Raw genomic sequence first — 21652 nt, forward strand, 5'->3', positions numbered from 1 at the left:
AATAATGTCCTTCTGTGCTAAACCAAAAAGTCCAATATTCCCACTCAGTGAGTGCAAAAAAGGCTGTCCGACCACTACAAGAATTGAAGGCTTACCAGAATTTGTGGCTACACAATTAAGTGGAGCAAACACTCTGATATTGACACTTAGATGAATCCTTTCCTTTTGTCCTTATCTCTGGAACTCCAGATAGGCCAGAAAAAAAGAAGAAAACTAATAAGGTGAGTTACACTCCATGCATAAATTATAAGTGAAACTGCCGATCACCAGCCTCCATCAGCTTTAACCCCAATGCAGTGCGCACTCACCGAACAAAAGATCATAAGAAGCATCAAAGGTGAAAATAGGGATGTCCACAGGTTTCCGTACAAGGATTTCCTCTCATATTATTTCACTTCACAGGGTAGAGCTCCATTCAAATGTCCCAAAATACCAAAGGCCATAAACAAAAGATATGCCTCATAGTGTAGTATTTATTAAAATGATATATAATGAACAGGTAAAATTGCATAAAAACAATATATCATGCCGCTAGACTTACATATAACACCACCACACGGACTTCTGTTGTGGCTGTGCAATGTTCTGGCTCAGAAATCCTACCCAGGTCTGCCCCCTACAGTATCTCAGGTGCAAGTGTTTTTACCGGATGGGTAGGACAAGACTTCAAAAAGTGACCTGCCTGGCCACAATAAAGGCACAATCTCTCCCTCCTCCTAAAGGCCCTCTATTCTGCAGAGAGACTTGTGAAGCCCAACTGAATGAGTTCTACTTCACTGGCAGACTCGGTACCAGGAGGCATGGGAGGTGAGGGAGGCAAGGGTGGAACTGTAAAGCTTGGAGCCAAACGTATAGGAGGCTTCTGCAAGTGTTCTTATAAGGAAGGTCTCTCTTGGAGTCTGGAGTCAATGAGAATGGCAAACGTAATCAACTTCTCCAGATCTGTAGGCATGTCTCAGGCTGCTATCTCATCTTTGATGTTATCTGAGAGACCATGAATTAAAGCAGCCATGAGGGCCTCATTGTTCCAAGTGACCTCTGCTGCCAGAGTACGGAAGTCAATGGCGTAATCGGCAACAATTCTTGGACTCTAATTTATGGACATGAGGCTCTTAGCAGCAGAAGTGGAGCATGTGGGAACATCAAATACCCTCTTAAAGGAAGCCACAAACTCTGGGTAACTCAGAACAATGGATTTTTGCAACTCCCATAGAGGGTTTGCCCAGGCCGAGACTCTATCAGAAAGCAAAGAAATAATGAAGCCTACTTTGCTTCTGTCCGTGAGAAACGCCTGGGGGAGCATCTCAAAGTATATCCCAACCTGGTTGAGAAACCCTCTGCATCGAACTGGATCACCCCCAAATCCCTGTAGAAGCAGAGTGGAACCAGACATACCTCTTACAGAGATAATATTCGAGGCAGGTGCCTGCACAGAGACTGGAGCAGCAGCACGGATGGCCTGCAACAAAGGTTGTATCGAAACAGCCACAGCGGGAGGCTCCAGGTGAGCAGTGCGAATCAGGAACATCTGTAATGCTATGGCAAACTGATCCATGTGGTGATCCTGCTCATTCAACCTGGAAAAAATATTACAACTTGGTGGATTGAGTGCATCTTCTGAATTCATGGCCTTCGCCTACTGCCAGGAAACATAAAACAGAAGAAGTAAAAATCAAACCTTTTAATAAAATGGTAAAAATGGTACAACTGGTAAATATAGTCAAAACATAGCCAGGGTTCGCTAGCCAATTTGGGTAGTCAGAACAAGCCAGAAAATCAGGAAGCCAGAGATCAGCGTAGTCAAAGGCAGCAAACAGGATCAGGAACCAGAAGGTACGTCAGCCAGGCAAGTTACATAGTTACATAGTAGGTGAGATTGAAAAAATACACAAGTCCATCAAGTCCAACCTATGTGTGTGATTATATGTCAGTATTACATTGTATATCCCTGTATTTTGTATGTAAGTCTTCAACAGGAACACAGCAGAGAGTCTCTAGATATGTTGACCAAGGCAAAGGCATTGAAGAAATTAACCAAGCAGTTTAAACAGCCAGACGGGGCTGGCTGTGGGCTTGACTGATGAGCAGGAGATGATCAACAGGTGAGCCTCTATGGAAGGATGAGTACTGGCAATTAACTGACAGTTTTATGCTGTGGGTCTGCTATACAAAGAACTCCTGTATTGAAAACTGTGTTTGTTTGCTGCCTTTGCTGTTTGCTGAAAAAATATATATACAGTATATATACAGTACATTATATATTTTTTCTCTTTTTCAAAATACCAGTTAAAATGTCTATTATAGAGGGAAGCTGTAAAAACAAAACAAATGCTCATTTCTTACATCTATTTTTTTTAATAACACTATTATTTTCAATTTTGAGAAGGCATGGTATACACATCTATAAGAGATTGGAAATGTTTGCACAAATATATTGTGTTAATATTACTGTAAAATGTTTACAAAGTAAAAAATACACATATTTCAAGTGGAAGGAATATTTTAACACTAATGACCCGTACACACGATCGGACATTGATCGGACATTCCAACAACAAAATCCATGGATTTTTTCCGACGGATGTTGGCTCAAACTTATTTTGCGTACACACGGTCGCACAAAGTTGTCGGAATTTCCGATCCCCAAGAACGCGGTGACATAAACCACTTATGACGAGACTAGAAAAGGGCAGGTCCGAACCAAGCGCGGCACCCTTTGGGCTCCTTTTGCTAATCTCGTGTTAGTAAAAGTTTGGTGAGAGACGATTCAAGCTTTTTCAGACTCGTGGCTTTCAGATCGTTTTCTGCTGTTCAGTTTGTGCTTGTGGGTTTGTATCTGCTCTTCAGTGCGTGCAGTGAGTTTGCATTGATTTATCATTGTGTTCTTGTTTGTTCGTTACTGCTTTTCAGGTCGCTCTTCACAGGCCTTGCTGTTCTTCAGTGCATTCTGTTACTTTGTTCTGAGCAACCGACCGTTTTCTAGCCATGTTGCGTATACGTACTCCTCGTAGAGTTCGTGCTGTGTGGGGGCTTGGTGTTGGGGTCCTTACCTTGACACAAGTCCAGTCCATGAACAGGGTGGGGAGGAGTTCATGGACCAAGAATTGGTTGCTTCAGCGTGACCAGTTCTGTCATATGCCTTTGCTCCGTGAGATCCATGAGAATAATCCTGATGATTTCAGGAACTTTCTCCAGATAACGGACCCCGTATTTCACCGTTTATTGGCTTTGCTGACCCCTTATATTAGCAGGCAGGATACCTGCATGAGGCAAGCCATCACTCCGGAGCAGAGGCTAGTCACCACCCTGCAGTACTTGGCGATGGGGAGAAGCCTGCAGGACCTCAAGTTCCCGACAGGCATCTCCCCCCAGGCTCTGGGGATCATTATCCCAGAGACCTGTTCTGCCATCATCCAGGTCCTGCAGAAGGAGTATATTAAGGTAAGATTTTTATCCTTTAATATCACATTTTATTGTATTTAATATTTGATAATATATTGTATTTCTTTCCTCATTCCCTAATTACCATGATTGGAATATGCTGTGAATGTCCCCTTTGTCCCCATGCATGCTGGATTTTTATGTACTTATTTTTTTGTCCTTCATACATATTTGCCTTCACTTACCTCCCCAGCATGCTCTCATGGCCCTATATTCACCTCATGTAGTCACTTAACAATGTATTTTATCAGCTCCATAGTAGTGCTTTACCCCAAACACCCCCTAAAAAGTTTTACAATGTGATTTGTGCTTTAAATTCTGGCAGAGTACCGGAGGCTTTTTTTGGGGGGTCCCCAAATCATTTGGAACCCTCCCTCCCCCCAACTGCTAAGTCAGCTGATACCAATTCTCTATCTATCCTCAATCATCTATCTGCTGACTTTGCCAAACCCATACACACTATACCCATCTCTTTTGTGGTCAGATTTATGGATGAATTCCCCAAATCATGTAGTGCAAGGGCCTGCCTGTATACTTTCAAATGGTACTGTTTAAAGTTTTTGTATACTATTATTATCTTGATAGGTAATAGCAGAATTTCCAAATGTGCTCAAATGTGTACAGTGTGTATTTATATCTTTGTATTATGACACTTCTTATCTGTCCAGTGGGCTGTCAATAGTGTAACTAAGGAGGGGCTGGCCAAAGTAATACACATTATTTAGGCATTCATCTCTCAATGAAGTGTAGAGGGTTACCTGTCCAAGAGCTCCCCCCCTAAAATGTTAGAAATGGCCCATGGGGGGGGGGGATCTGATAGGTGTACCTTATACTTTGGTCTTTAAAAACTCCCTCAAATAAATGTTATCTTGATGTTGGCCAAGAATGTTTGTGTCTAATCTGCTTTCCCTGTTTATGTGCAAAATGACTAATTTTTTGTTGTTGTTTGACTCCATAGTTTACTTCCAACCCACAGGAATGGCAGACTGTGGCCTCCCACTTTGCCCAGCGGTGGGACTTTCCTAACTGTGGAGGGGCAATCGATGGGAAACACATCCACATCGTCCCACCACCCAACTCGGGGTCATACTATTTCAACTATAAGGGGTTCAATAGTATTGTGATGTTGGCAGTGGTGTCTGCTACTTACGAGTTCCTGTATGTGGATGTGGGGAAGAATGACCGGATGTCCGATGGTGGAGTCATCGCCCAGACGGAGTTCTACAGGCATCTCCAGAATGGCAGCTTGGACTTGCCACCTCCAGAAGACAATGCGGAAGGACTCCCATTCGTCTTCATTGCTGATGAAACGTTTGCACTGGGGGACCATCTTATGCGGCCATTCCCGATGAGGACCCTCACCCGGACCAGAGGGTTTTTAATTACCAGCTGGCCAGAGCCAGAAGAGTGGTGGAGAACACGTTTGGAATCATGGCCAGCCGGTTCCGCCTATTTCTTACACCCATACACATGGCGGAGTATAAACTGAATCATGTCATCCTGGTGTGCTGTGTTCTACACAACTTTTTACGCCAACATTCTGCCAACTATGCTGGCTCAGTTGGGCCTGAGGCCAGAATTCTAAATGAACCAACCCTGACGGCGCTTGAAAGTGGCCGTCCTGGCTTGCCCCCGAGTGCCTGTGATGTCCGGCTAAGATACCTTGAATACTTTGCGGGTAGGGGGGCTATCAATATGCCTGACAATGTCTGAAATCTTTTTCAAATAATAAAAAAAAATAACTACTAAAATCTTTGGTGACATTTACTGCTTGTGTTTGTTTTAGCTGACCCTGAGAGAAATGTGGTGAGTCCTGAAAATGGCGTGATTGTGTAACATTACAAAGCACTGTTGGGTGTTATTTACTAAAGGCAAAGACACTTTGCACTACAAGTGCGCATGAAACTGCACTTGTAGTGCAAAGTGGATTTTACCTTAGGAAATAACCCCCATTGTCACTGAAAACACCAATTAGAGCACAACAAAAGTTTTGGAGCGTTGAAACAATAATCCACATATTCTTGATTAACAATCTTTTTAATACCAGCACAATCACATGTGCATTTAGAAAAGGTTTTTAAAACAAACCAACATGTTGTTGTATAACAATTTTTGGGGTCACATTAGAAAAAGTAGAAATGTCCATTTAAGATAAAACAGGCATGTTTAAAACCAACAAGAAAGACATAAATCTTGAACTTACAAAGTTCACATTTGGTAGAACTTGAAGGCAATATCAGACATGAGTATTTACAAACTGTGTTTGATATTGCGTTCAGATGGGGTGAAGTCACCCCAGGAAAAGCCAAATTTTGAAGATGCACACAAATTGCCGAATGTCAATATGTGCTACCTGCCATCATGGAGGATCAAGGGACGTGTTTTTGGGGTGCAACCCCTTCCTCACAGCTACTTTATTATTGAGGAAGGGGTTGCACCCCCAAAACGCGTCCATTTGATCTCCCGTGATGGCAGATAGCACATGTTGACACACTGTTTGCATCTTCAAAATTTGGCTTTTCGCAAATATGTCAAAAAATGGTAAAAATGTTTAGCTCACAAAAAACCAAAGGGATTTAGAGGGGTTTTAAACTCTCCCTAAAACATCAATGATGTTCTTCATTTTTTTGAACATCGTTGATGTTTTTCTGGATGTTTTCCAAGTCCCTATTACACCCCATGATCTCCCCGATCAGGATCTGTGCACTTTCAGAGGTGAAATGACCTGGATCCACAACATCACGATCACCTAAAAAGATAGAAACAAAAACACACCATGTATTATAAATATGCCGGCATTTCCACCACATCTTCCTCCTCCTGCTCTGCTTGGCCTGGGTAGATTTCCCCTTCTTCCAGAGGTGGGGGGTCTGTGGTCTCCTTGGATGAGGGGTGTCCTCTGAGTCTTTTATCCACTATGTAAAAACAAATAGGTATACTTAGCACACAGATATTTGATGGCAGAACTATAAATATGAAACATTGCTTGGAAGTGGGGTACAATTGTCTATTTTGGCTGAGTTCCAAGATGTTGAAATTTTATTGTCCTTTGTCAAGCTTGAATACTTACCTGTTTTGTACAAGCTTCACAGATGGAGACACCCCTATAGTATACACTGGAGCACCTGTGTGGGCCCCCTAATAAAAAGGGTGTTCTTGTGTCCCACACTAGTGCTCCAGTGTCCAGATGTGAAAACTGCTGCTGAGTGTCCTCTCCTTACACAGAATCTAGTTTGCATTTCATTCTAGTTACAAACCCATCTACACAAGCAAATTATTTTCAGACAAGTAGGCCATAAAATATGTTTTAAAATGCATATGGCCAAAACAATGGTGTGTTCTAGGCTGAACGAACAATGTTTCATACGAACGAATAATGTGCCCATGAACATGAAAGTTGCCATTTTAAACTGTACAACAGCAAAGAAAAGCACATGGAGCAGCATGAACATAATAAACATAAAGAATAGGAACACAGCACAACTACTTACTTTTTTGCAGCACTCTCCAGGTCCTTCTGTACTGCTCATGCTCCCTTAATTTGAGGTCCGACCACCGCTTCCTGAGCTAATCTTTCTATCGTCGTACCCCGCAATTCTGGTGCAGACTTTTGACCACTTTTGCCATGATCTTGGCCTTTCTGACATTGGGGTTGAGGTACGGTCCATACTTCCCGTCATAATCGGCCTTCTTCAGGATGTCGACCATCTCCAACATCTCACCAAAAGACATATTCGATGCCTTAAATCATCTCCTTCTGGATCAGGACATTTCTGGCTCCAGGCTTTCCTCCTTCTCCTCCTCATTGGTGTAATTATCTGACACCTGCTGTGTCTCCGCCATATGCTCTTCCCCCACTGCGCCGAATGAGAAGGCGCGGGGAATAGACTAGAAAGAATGTCAGGGGCGGGCGGGGTTTCACGCGTGCGCAGTGTCTATAAAGCATAACACACGTGCGGTGCGTAGTACGTACGATCTTTGATCTGTGAGCGGAGGAAGGAGTAACGGAAGCGCCGATCGTGATAGCGAAGGTAAGATTTATCATTGGGCCTATACTGCTTCTAGGTTGAGGCCTGTATTTGCACAAGTTTAGAAGACTTTAGGCTGACATTAGGGTTTGTCTTGTGTTGTGTCTTGCAGTGAAAATGGATATCTTGAAGGATCAGGACTTTATGCCGATCTTCATATGTTCAGGGAGCTGCCTTGTCTGTGGCAGGCTAACCACCCTGAATAGAACCAAACAAAGAGGAAGGCAGCACTGGATAATTTGCTGCAATTTGTGAAGACGGTGATCCCGACAGCAGACATCACCTATTTGAAGATCTTAATTGGTGGCCTGAGGAGCACTTATCTAAGGGAGCGCAAGAAGGTCCAGGATTCCCAGAGATCAGGAGCTGCAGATGACATTTATGTCCCCAGGTTGTGGTACTATGACAGACTGCATTTTCTGGCAGGTCAGACTGAACCCAGGCCATCATTCTCCACTCTTCTTTCCACGCTTCCTTTCCCTGAGGCTTCTGACACCCAACCTTGGCCTTCCAGGCAGCAACATGTGGAGGAGCCCAGATTGAGCCAGGTATAGCATTCTTCTAAATATTGCTGGTTGTCCAATCAATGATGTTAAATAGATGTTAGTTAGGAGTACTAATTTATGATTGTGATTGATGATGTAAAAACTAAAACCCTGTCCCTTTTTCATACACAGGGAAGTCTCAGCCAGGAGGTGGCAGGGCCAAGTAGGTTGCCTGATATCCAGGTCTCTCCCCTACACCTTCAAAGACAAAGTGCCAGGAAGAGAAGTAACCTGGAGGAGGCTGCCATAGGCCTCTTTTGGAAGGCTACAGAGGCCCTGAGAACCCCCCACACTGTGGAGGAGGACTTTGCTGGCATAGCTGCTTGCAAAATGATGCAGACGGAGGAGGGCCAATGACTCCTGTGTGAGTTCTTAATTTTAAAAGCTCTAAATAAGGGGTTGAGGGGCCAACTCACATGTGCAACCCACATTTGTCACCTCACCCATAGTCCTCCTCCTCCTCCAGGTCCTACTCCTCCTCCTCCTCCTCCTTCTCCAGGTCCTACTCCTCTTCCTGCCACATTTCCAACACCAGAGCCACAGCCGGGAAGGAAGCGTGGAAGGAAGACCAGAGAGTGATGACCTGGGTTCAGTCTGGTCTGGCAAAATATGCAGCCTCTTGTAGTACCACAGCCTGGGGACATACATGTCATCTGCTGCTTTCCGGATCTCTGCAACTTCTGGACCAGACTGCACTCCCTTACATATGGACTCCTCAGGCCACCAATTTTACTGTCAAATAATTGATGTGTGCCCTGGGGGTCCAAGGCTTCGCCAATTTCTGCTGTTTCTCCAGCGTTGCCTCCCTCTTTGTTTGGTTATGAGCCCTTAATAAAGGAATTTTTGTTTCAATTATAATTGCCTATGTGTGTTTTCCTTCAAAAATGACAGTTTGTTTGTGAGGATTCAGGTACATTTCAAAAATACAATGTGAAATTAACAAGAGACACCAACACCAAGCAACCTCCTTGAGATTAAATAATACAAGATAATAATGGTGTTGTGGTAACTTGACACACAAAACACACACAAAAATATTCTGGATGTTAAATAACTAAAAAAAAAAAAATAAATAACAACAAGATCAGCTTTGAAAAAAATACAAACAAAAAAAAAATAAAAAAAATCACATCAGGCTTGAAAAAAAAAAAAACACAAAAAAAATTATATGGATTTTTGGTCAGATGTGACAAATCATAATATATTGAGGGAATCCACGATAAATAAGAAAGAAAGAAGTTTGTGAGAACTCTGTGTGAGTATCAGCAGCAAAACTACTTTGTTCTTCCTGCATTATAAAGAAGAAGAGAGTGCGCTGTATTAAACAATTTGAAGCATTGCAGCCTGACGAAAGTGCTCTATCCATTCTGAACACTAATTTTACCAGACCGAGCTATTCCGTCTCGGAATTTCTTCTGAGCATGCGTGGCACTTTGTGCGTCGGAATTGTCCACACACGGTCGAAATTGACGCTATCGGATTTTGTTGTCGGAAAATTGTATAGCCTGCTCTCAAACTTTGTGTGTCGGAAAATCCGATGGAAAAAGTCCGATGGAGGCCACACACGGTCGGAATTTCCGACAACACGCTCCGATCGCACATTTTCCATCGGCAAATCCGACCGTGTGTACGGGGCATAAGTATAAACATCTTTCCAATAAATAAAATGCTTTTCATTTTGTGCACATAAAATGTCATTGAACTTTGATTTTCTCTTTTCTAATTTAACTGACAAAGTCACATCTGGGCAATGTATTGATTTAATAAAATGAAAGTCCAAGGATAGATAAATAGAGAAAGCATCAATCATTATCTGCACTTAATATATTTTGACAATATAGAATAAAATTAAACTTTTGCGCAAGACACCTGCATATCAAATAATTCTAAAAAGGTTCAGTAAATGAATAATTTGAAGAAAAAACTTCTTTTAGCAGCATGAAATTTCATCTTGAGCTTTTGAAGTTTAACACAATAAGTATGATTATCATGTAGCAAAGCCGTAATTAATAACATTTTTAAAAACCAACCAAGGTAAGACTGATTGCCCAAGGAGAAGCTTATTTTGATCATGCCAGTAGGTTTTAATAAACACCAGTCTGATGTGTTCAATTGTATGTATATTGTTATATTATTTCTCTGAAGCAGTGCTGAACCATGATGTCAGTAAGAGCAAAGGTATTTGAAGCTGACTGGCCCTCAAATATGTGTGCAGTGTTAGGATAATTTGCTGTGGCATTGAAAGCAGATGTGCCTAATTGCATCACTGATTCACCAAGACAAACTTATCAGGCAGAGAAGATTTTATGATGTCTGCTTATTTTTAATAATAGCAATAAGAGCTTTATTGTGGTGGTATTTAATCACCACTCTTTTTTTCTCTTGCTATACAGTGTGTATATATATATATATATATATATATATATATATATAACATTTTTAAATGAAAATCTTCTCTCATAATTTAGTCTGTGTGCAAGTCATAGAGTCTACAAGCTGTGGTACATGTATTTTAGAATTAATAAATCCTGATTAGGGATGAGCCGAACAACCCCCTGTTCGGTTCGCACCAGAACTTGCGAACAGGCAAAAAATTTGTTCGAACACGCGGACAGCATTAAAGTCTATGGGACACGAACATGACTAATCAAAAGTGCTAATTTTAAAGGCTTATATGCAAGTTATTGTCATAAAAAGTGTTTGGGGACCTGGGACCTGCCCCAGGGGACAAGGATCAATGCAAAAAAAAGTTTTTTCCCGTTTTTTCGGGAGCAGTGATTTTAATAATGCTTAAAGTGAAACAATAAAAGTGAATTGTTCCTTTAAATTTCGTACCTGGGGGGTGTCTATAGTATGCCTGCAAAGGGGCGCATGTTTCCCGTGTTTAGAACAGTCTGACAGCAAAATGACATTTCAAAGGAAAAAAAGTCATTTAAAACTATTTGCGGCTATTAATGAATAGCCAGTCCGACAATACACATAAAAGTTCATTGATAAAAATGGCATGGGAATTCCCCACAGGGGAACCCCGAACCAAAATTTAAAAAAAAATGACATGGGGGTCCCCCTAAATTCCATACCAGGCCCTTCAGGTCTGGTATGGATATTAAGGGGAACCCCGGCCAAAATAAAAAAAATGGTGTGGGGTCCCCCCTTAAAATCTATACCAGACCCTTCAGAACCAGAAGAAGAAGAAGATAGAGGAAGAAACCGAAGGAAGATAGAAAATAGAAGATAGAAGAAAGAAGAAGCATTTAAATAAAGGAATTTTATACTTTTGTACCCCCTTACCATTTCACACAGGGGGGAGGGCCGGGATCTGGGGGTCCCCTTGTTAAAGAGGGCTTCCAGATTCTGATAAGCCCCCGCCCGCAGACCCCACAACCACCGGGCAAGGGTTGTGGGGATGAGCCCTTGTGCCCATCAACATGGGGACAAGGTGTTTTGGGGGGCTACCCCAAAGCACCCTCCCAATGTTGAGGGCATGTGGCCTGGTATGGTTCAGGAGGGGGGCACTCTCTCGTCCCCCCCTCTTTTCCTGCGGCCTGCCAGGTTGCGTGCTAGGATAAGGGTCTGGTGTGGATTTTTGGGGGGACCCCACGCCATTTTTTTAAAAATTTTGGCACAGGGTTCCCCTTAAAATCCATACCAGACCTGAAGGGACAGGACCCAGGTCCCCAAACACTTTTTATGACAATACCATGCATATAAGCCTTTAAAATTAGCACTTTTGATTTCTCCCATAGACTTTTAAAGGGTATTCCGCGGCATTCGAATTTGCCGCGAACACCCCAAATTGTTCGCTGTTCAGCAAACTGGCGAACAGCTGATATTCGAGTCGAACATGAGTTCGACTCGAACTCGAAGCTCATCCCTAATCCTGATGTACCGACTGTATCTCATTTCTTGAGGCCATTAAATGCCAGGACAGTTCATATACCTCCCAAATGACCCCTCTTTACAAAGTAAAAAGTACAAGGTATTTAGTAAGAGGCATGGTGAGTTTTTTGAAGTTGTAATTTTTTTGTAACAATTTTTTTAAGTTGTCATTTTAAGAAGATATTTCTCACACACAGCATAGGCATACTTACAATTACACCCCAACACACACATTCTGCTACTCATTCCAAGTATGGATATACCACATGTGTGAGACTTTTTCACTGTCTTGATGCATAGAGGAGCCCAAAATTGAAGGAGTGCATTTGGGCTTTAAAGAAGCATAAACTTTGCATCTATTTTTGTTACTACCTATCACATTTTTTGAGACCCTGGAGTACCAGCACAGTGGAAACACTCACAAAATTACCACATTTTGAAGGGTAAATACCCCAATGTATTTTTTAAAAGGCATGGTGAGGGTTTTGAAGATTTCACTTTTTTGCCACAAGTTTTTGGAAAATGTGGAAAGAAAATTAAAATAAATATTGTACACAAAGTTGACAATTTAATAAGATATTTTTCACACACAGCATGAGCATACTTATGCCCCGTACACACGGTCGGATTTTCCGACAGAAAATGTGTGATCAGAGCGTGTTGTCGGACATTCCGACCGTGTGTGGGCTCCATCGGACTTTTTCCATCAGATTTTCCTACACACAAAGATTGAAAGCAGGCTATAAAATTTTCCGACAACAATATCTGATTGCGTCAATTCTGACCGTGTGTGGCCAGTTCCGACGCACAAAGTGCCACATATGCTCAGAAGAAATTCCGAGACAGAACAGCTCGGTCTGGTAAAATTAGCGTTCGGAATGGATACAGCACTTTCGTCACGCTGCAATGTTTTAAATAGTTTAATACAGCGCACTCTGTTCATCTTTATAATGCTGCTCATATTCACACAGACTTCTCACAAACTTATTTCTTTATTATTTATCGGGATTCCCTCAATATATTTTGATTTGTCACATCTGGCCAAATTTCTTTTTGGTTGTTTTTAAATAATTGTTTTTTTTTTTTTGCAAGGCTGTTTTTTTTGGGGGTTTGTATTTTTTTCAAGGCTGTTTTTTTATTTTTTTATTTTGTGTTTTACTCCATAATATTTTTTGTGTGTTTTGTGTGTCAAGTTACCACAACACCATTATTATCTTGTATTATTTAATCTCAAGGAGATTGTTTGGTGTTGGTGTCTCTTGTTAATTTCACATTGTACTTTAGAAATGTACCTGCCTTCTCACAAACAAACTGTCCTTTTTGAAGGAAAACACACATAGGTGAGTATAATTGAAACAAAAATTCCTTTATTAAGGGCTCAGAACCAAACAAAGAGGGAAGCAACACTGGAGAAACAGCAGAAATTGGCGAAGCCTTGGACCCCCAGGGCACACATCAATTATTTTCCAGCAAAATTGGTGGCCTGAGGAGTCCTTATCTAAGGGAGTGCAGTCTGGTCCAGAAGTCCTAGAGATCCGGAAAGCAGCAGATGACATACACTGCTACAAATACTGTACTGGTGACCCCACAATAGGGATAAAACTTTTTTGCAGAAGAGAGTTTAATAAGACTCGTGGCCACTCATTACAATTAGAAGAAAAGAGGTTTAACCTTAAACTACGTAGAGGGTTCTTTACTGTAAGAGCGGCAAGGATGTGGAATTCCCTTCCACAGACGGTGGTCTCAGCGGGGAGCATTGATAGCTTCAAGAAACTATTAGATAATCACCTGAATGACCGCAACATACAGGGATATACAATGTAATACTGACACATAATCACACACATAGGTTGGACTTGATGGACTTGTGTCTTTTTTCAACCTCACCTACTATGTAACTATGTAACTATGTAACATCTGTGTCCCCAGGCTGTGGTACTACAAGAGCCTGCATATTTTGCCAGACCAGACTAAACCCAGGGCCATCACTCTCTGGTCTTCTTTCCACGCTTCCTTCCTGCCTGTGGCTCTGATGTTGGAGATGTGGCAGGAGGAGGAGGACCATGTGTGAGGTCACAAATGTGGGTAGCACATGTTATTTGGCCCCTCAACCCCTTATTGAGAGCTTCCAAAATTAGGAACTCACACAGGAGTCGTTGGCCCTCCTCCATCTGCATCATTTTGCAAGCAGCTATGCCAGCAAAGTCCTCCTCCACAGTGTGGGGGGTTCTCAGGGCCTCTGTAGCCTTCCAAAAGAGGCCTATGGCAGCCTCCTCCAGGTTACTTCTCTTCCTGGCACTTTGTCTTTGAAGGTGTAGGGGAGGGACCTGGATATCAGGCAGCCTGCTTGGCCTGGCCACCTCCTGGCTGAGACTTCCCTGTGTACGAAAAAGGGACATGGTTTTAGTTTTTGCTTCATCAATCACAATCATAAATTATTAGTACTCCAATCTAACATCTAGTAACATCATTCATTGGACAACCAGAAATATTTAGAGGAATGCTATACCTGGCTCAATCTGGGCTCCTCCACATGTTGCTGCCTGGAAGGCCCAGGTTGGACGTCAGAAGCGTCGGCTGGGGGGAAGGAAGCATGGAAGGAAGAGGGGAGAGTGCTGGCCTGGGTGCTGACCTGCCAGAAAATGCAGCCTGTCATAGTACCACAGCCTGGGGACATAAATGTCATCTGCAGCTCCTGATCTCTGGGAATCCTGGACCTTCTTGTGCTCCATTAGATAAGTGCTCCTCAGGCCACCAATTAGAACCTTCAAATAGATGACGTCTGCTGTGGGGATTCACAAATTCCAGCAATTGATCCAGCGCTGCCTTCCTCTTTGTTTGGTTCTTATATTCTGGGTGGTTTATCTGGGTGGTTTAACATATCAATGAAGATTGGCATAAAGTCCTTATCTTTCAAGATATCCATTTTCACTGCAAGACACAACACAAGACAAACCCTAATGTCAGCCTAAAGTCTACTAAACTTGTGCAAATACAGGCCTCAATCTAGAAGCAGTATAGGCCCAATGTTAACTCTTACCTTCGTTATCACGATCGACGCCTCCGTTACTCCTTCCTCCGCTCACAGGTCGTACGTACTACGCACGCGTGTTGCACTTTATAGACACTGCACATGCGTGAAACTCTGCCCACCCCTGACGTTCTTTCTAGTCTATTCCCCGCCCCTTCTCGTTCGTCGCAGTGGGGAAGAGCACATGGCGGAGTCAGAGCAGGTGTCTGATAATTACACCAACGAGGAGGAGGAGGAAAGCCTGGAGCCTGAAATGTCCTGATCCAGAAGGAGTCGATTTAAGGCATCAAATATGTCCTTTGGGGAGATGTTGGAGATGGTCGACATAATGAAGAGGGCCGACTATGACGGGAAGTATGGACCTTACCCCAACCCCAATATCAGAAAGGCCAAGATCATGGCGAGAGTGGTCAAGAGTCTGCAACAGAATTTTGGGGTACGTCGAAAGATCAGCTCAGGAAGCGGTGGTCGGACCTAAAATTAAGAGAGCACGAGCAGTACAGAAAGATCTGGAGAGTGCTGCAAAAAAGTAAGTAGTTGTGCTGTGTTCATATTCTTTATGTTTATTACGTTCGTGCTGCTCCATGTGCTTTTCTTAACTGTTATCCAGTTTAAAATGGCAACTTTCATGTTCATGGGCACATTATTCATTCGTATCAAACATTGTTCGTTCGGCCTAGAAAACATCATTGTTTTGGCCATATGCATTTGCCCACATTTTTTAGGGCCTACTTGTCTGAAACTAATTTGGTTGTGTAGATGGGTTTGTAACTAGAATGAAATGCAAACTAGATTATGTGTAAGGAGAGGACACTCAGCAGCAGTTTTCACATCTGGACGCTGGAGCACTAGTGTGGGACACAAGAACACCCTTTTTATTAGGGGGCCCACACAGGTGCTCCAGTGTATACTATAGGGGTGTCTCCATCTGTGAAGCTTGTACAAGACAGGCAAAGTATTCAAGCTTGACAAAGGACAAGAAAAATGCTACATCTTGGAACTCTGCCCACAAAAAAAATTGTACCCCATTTCCAAACAATGTTTCATATTTATAGTTCTGACATCAAATATCTGTGTGCTAAGTATACCATTTTTTTTTTACATAGGGGATAAAAGACTCGGAGGACACCCCTCATCCGAGAAGACCACAGACCCCCCACCTCTGGAAGAAGGGGAAATCCACCCAAGACAAACAGAGCAGGAGGAGGAAGACGTGGTGGAAATTGGCACCACAACAGGTGAGTGTCTGCAACCACAGGCTCAGGTAAGAGATGAATGCCGGCATATTTATAATACATGTTTTTTTTGTTTTTTATCTTTTTAGGTGATTGTGATGTTGTGAATCCAGATCCTTTCACCTCGGAAAGTGCACAGATCCTTATCGGGGAGATCATGGGGTGTAATAGGGACTTGGAAAACATCAAGAAAAACATCAATGATGTTCTTCAAAAAAATAAGAACATCATTGATGTTTTAGAGAGAGTTTAAAACCCCTCCAAATCCCTTTGTTTTTTGGTGTGCTACAATTTTTTTACATTTTTTGACAAATTGGAGAAAAGCCAAATTTTGAAGATGCACACAGTGGGGGTCATTTACTATAGCGCTATGGCGCTAATTCGCGCAAATTGCCGCGAATTAGCGGTAATTCGCGGCAATTTAGCGCGAATTAGCGCTAATAGCGCTAATTCGCGCTAAAACGGTATTCACTATAGCGCTGGTGAGAAAATACTCCCAAAATCGAATTTACTATAGCTCCCTGAAACTAAATAGAGCCCAAACCCTTACTCTGCTAAAACCTAGAGAACTGCACATGGAAATAATGTTTAGAACATGATATAATTGCCTAAATGGTACTGAAATATGCGGCATATTATTTAAAGATTATCTGCTTTTAAACTGTGTGAAAAAGTGATTTCTACACTGAAATATCTTTAAAAGTCTGAAAAGTGAAAAATTCCCCGTTTTGGACAACTAGGTGCCAATACAACTGAGCATGCTCAGACCTGAAAATAACTCTCATTTTAACTCAAGTATCTTTTTTACCTGGAGCTATAGTAAATACCAAAATGAGAGCTAATTAGAGAACATTTTTTGGGAGTTAAAATCTGCTCTAATTTAGTCCAAATGAAGTTTCAGTCATTGATTCTAATGGAACAATTCTAACTTTCACAAAAAAAACCTTTTAATGTTGAGATGAAATGTATCTTTCTGTGAAATAAATTTTCCTTTGCAACATTGTTGCTTCTACTTAAAATATTTTGATTTTAAGAATACTAGAATGTGGAATGTTTTGATGTTTTGGTAAAATATATTTTTCTCTGTCACTTTCACTTGTTATTCTTCATCTCACAACAATCTTTAACCTAAACTCACACAGGAGTCTTTATAATCCACAAACAATACCATTGCTGATGAAAATTTAAAATGAATCACAATTTTTTGTGCTTTGTATTATTTCCATATTCATAATTTGAGCCCAAAAAATGTGATATGTGTACCAACATCAGAAATCAAAATGTAACTCCCAAAAATTTGAGGGTAATATTCTACTCTCACCCACAAAAAAACACCAAATATCACAGAATAAATCAAGAAGAATAACTCCTGAGTAATGTAATTCCATCACCTGTATGTCCATAGAAATGCAGTATTAATGTGTTTTTATGTGTATTTATGTGTAGTTATGTGTAGGAGAGACTCACATGTGGCAGCTCTGTGGCTTAGAGGTTAGAGCTTCTGCTTAGTATCTCTGAGGGTCTGGGTTCAAATCCTCAATCATGTTACTTCATGTAGAGAAGTTGTCTCATCTCCCAGGTCCTGTAATTATGTCTAAATGTAGTAGTTATGTGTAGGAGGGTTCCACCACCATTGTAAGACTTTTCCAGATACACTATATAGCCAAAAGTATTGGGACGCCTGCCTTTACACACACATGAACTTTAATGGCAGCCCAGTCTTAGTCCGTAGGGTTAAAATTTGATTTGGCCCACCCTTTGCAGCTAGAACAGCTTCTGGGAAGGCTGTCCACAAGGTTTAGTCTGCCTATGGGAATGTTTGATCATTCTTCCAGAAGTGCATTTGTGAGGCCAGGCACTGATGTTGGATGAGAAGGCCTGGCTTGCAGTCTCTACTCTAATTCAGCCAAAGGGTGTTCTATCGGGTTGAGGCCAGGACTCTGTGCAGGCCAGTCAAGTTTCTCCACCCCAAACTTGCTCATCCATGTCTTTATGGACCTTGCTTTGTGTACTGGTGTGCAGTCATGTTGGAACAGGAAGGGGCTTTCCCCAAACTGTCTCCACAAAGTTGGGAGCATGAAATTGTCCAAAATGTCTTGGTATGCTGACACCTTAAGAGTTCCCTTCTCTGAAACTAAGAGGCCAAGCCCAACCCCTGAAAAACAACCCCGCACCATAATCCCCCTCCACCAAATCATTTGGACCAGTGCACAAAGCAAGGTCCATAAAGACATGGATGAGTGATTTTGGGGTGGAGGAACTTGACTGGCCTGCACAGAGTCCTGACCTCAACACAACAGAACACCTTGGGGATAAATTAGAGAGGAGACTGTAGGTCAGGCCTTCTCATCCAACATCAGTGCCTGACCTCACAAATGCACTTGGAAGAATGGTCAAACATTCCCATAGACACACTCCTAAACCTTGTGGACAAGAAGAGTTGAAGCTGTTATAGCTGCAAAGGGTGGGCCAAATGAGTTTTGAACCCAATACTAATACTGGGATGCCATTACAGTTCATGTGTGTTTAAAGGCAGGCATCCCAATACTTAGGCCAATATACTGTATATTGCTTGTGACACTGAGCATGGCTATGGACTTAGGGCTGGTTCACACCACAGAGATGCAGAGAACATGTGCGGGGTTGCCTGGTGGCTTAGTGGGTAGCAGTTCTGTCTAGCAGCACCTGGGATGTTGGTTCAATTCCCCAACATGCTAATACTTGTGTTGAAGTTTATATGTTCTCCCTTTGTGGGTTTCTCACCACAATCTAAAGACATGCTGGCACTCTATTTGTCTCCTGTCAAAATAGGTTCTAATGTAAGAACGTTAATTTTGGACTTTATATTGGAAGCTCATTGCAGCCAGGGACTGATGTTAATGTTTATTAGCACTAATCATTCCCAGGGACTTGGACATTTCAAATTTTAGGGTTTACACTGCACGGGTACATATGCTTAGAAAACTGTTTGCTTTGTTTATGTGGATGCAAATGGACTTTGATCTTTGTCCTGTAGTTGGAGATTTGATGCACATAGCCAAGGGCTAACACAGATGCAAATACTATTATGTGTTCCTGCTCATCAGGTGAAATCACTTTAGACATACATGAAGAGACAGATTGAAAGATACTGGTGGGCGTGTACTTCTATTGGGTGTGTCAGTGTGCTAACAATACAGCCTCTCTTATATAAAGGCCTGCAGTAGGGGGGATTTGTTTGGCCTGAGAAGGTCAGGTTTTTTGTTGTGAGGGAGAAGGAATGATATTGGGAGATTTGATGAAATTCTTGTGCATTTTTTCAATCAAAAGTGGGTTTATGTGGCCATGCTGTCAATGTTGTGTGTGTATTGTTCCTGTCTGATCATGCAAACATCGTTTGGAAGCATCTGCTGACCTACTATTTTTGATCTCGTTTAATCATGTACACTGAAATGCAGCTTCCAGCAGAACATGGTCACCAATGTATGTATGTGTGGATTTTGGGCTGGTGGTGGGTGTTTTGAATAAGTCTTGCAATGTTATGTTGGAATGCTTTGTAAGAATGACTGTTAAATATGTTTCTATAATCTTTCAGATAATGTGATGTGTTGCCCGTTATACACTGAAATTAAAGCTGTGTCCACTCTAAGGTTTTGTCTAATTTTAGATTGTAAGCTCCTATGAGCAGGGCCCTTAAAATTCCGTTGCTAAATGTAGTACCATATATCCTGTCCAAATTTTTTTGGAGCTAGTAAATGTAAATTTATTTTTTTTCTGCTGGTAAAATAAAAGTACTTTTGGTGTGTGTGTGTGTGTGTGTGTGTGTGTGTGTGTGTGGTTTTTTTTTTCCTTCTACTTTTCTTTCTTTAGTTTTTGTGGGTGGTGGTTTTGGGAAAGTGCAATATCTTTTATATTGTATTTCAATATGTATTTGTGCACCAAAAAACTAATCTCTTTGCCCTGGTTCACATGCTACATTGAAATTGCGCTACTTCACTTGAAGTAGCACGATTTCAAAGTAGCAAGGTCAGCGTGATTTCAGATGGCTTCATACACAAATGTCTATTGAAGTCGCACCTGAAATTGGCAAAAGTAGTGCAGGAACTACTTTAGCAAATTGATGCGGTGCCACAAAAAAAATGTTGCATCAATTGGAACAGTGCCATTGCCAATAGTCATGCGATTTGATCTCTCAAATCGCATGAACAATCGCTTCAATGTAAACCTAGGCTACTGCACAACTGCAAGTTATATATAAAGATTCCACCTTTATCATTAACAGCTGTGGAGAATTGCAGGTAATTAATTCAGCTGGTGGATAGGCAGTGTTTGAATTTGTCAGCTCTGGTTCACATTGGTGTGATTTGACATGTCAAATCTGTGGCAATTGCACTGTTCTAATTGGTGCAATTTGTATTGATATTGGTGCAGAAACCTGCACCGATGTCTCTGATGTTGCCCCCACAGTCGGGACTGACATGCAGGAATGAAATTGTGGGAGTTCAGCTGAACGATTTCCTCCCTCTGTCAGTGTGAACCAGGGCTCAAACTGGGCCTTTTGCCTTTGTAATTCACCTGCTGCTAACCCAGGGACACCATTTCTTAGCAAACTCCCTTAAGTTTACCTTCAAATATATGTAGAAATACAGATTTGCATATCTGAAAATAAAAAAATACTAATCATGGTTGAGATCAAATATTCGCAGCTACAATCAAAAGCGTGGTTTCACCTTCTGACCTGGAAATTATTCATTGTATGCACCTGGAAGTTCCTGCACTGGTCAGGATCTCCATCTAGGTGGACATGGCGAGGTCTCTTTAGCAGAGGGGAGGCGCTGCTTATTGGCCGGGTAAGTGTAGGATATGTACTTGTACTTAATCAATGCGGGGGTGGATGTCATAGTTAGATTTGGTGTGGGTGGGGTTCATTGATTTGTTTGGCATCACCACACATTTGCTTCCATCCCATGTGCACACATCACTTCCTGCATTTGTTCTGCTGATGTAAATCAGTAAGGACTATGCAAGTATAAATGAGAGCTCCTTTTATTAAAATATATATGACTTGTTTCACAGCTGGGCGAATTTTCCAGCAAATTTGGACCTTTGAGTTGCATGACAAGTTGTACCCCATGATTCTCAATGATAACCATTCATATCTGTGCTACTTTAAGTCGCACCAACTTCAAAGTAGTCCCTGTACTACTTTGGTGTGACTTGAGGTATATCGGGTACAATATTACACAGGCATTCCCAGAAGTTGGGTCAAGTTGCAGCGGCAAAGTGGCAGCAAAATAGTGTGACTTTCAGGTCGCAGCAGTGTGAATGAGATTCAATGATAACGCCTTTGAATTTGGCCCTATTGTCACTTGTGCATCCTGAAGGTGTAGCAAATTCGTCCCTGCACTACCTTGGTTTGACTTTGATGCTATTTGAGGTCCATACACCACAAGATTACACAGACATTGCTTCAAGTCATGACAAAGCTGTGCAATTTTAAGGTTGCACAAGTGC

Source organism: Aquarana catesbeiana, linkage group LG09, assembly GCF_042186555.1.
Source record: "Aquarana catesbeiana isolate 2022-GZ linkage group LG09, ASM4218655v1, whole genome shotgun sequence".
Taxonomy (NCBI): Eukaryota; Metazoa; Chordata; class Amphibia; order Anura; family Ranidae; genus Aquarana; species Aquarana catesbeiana.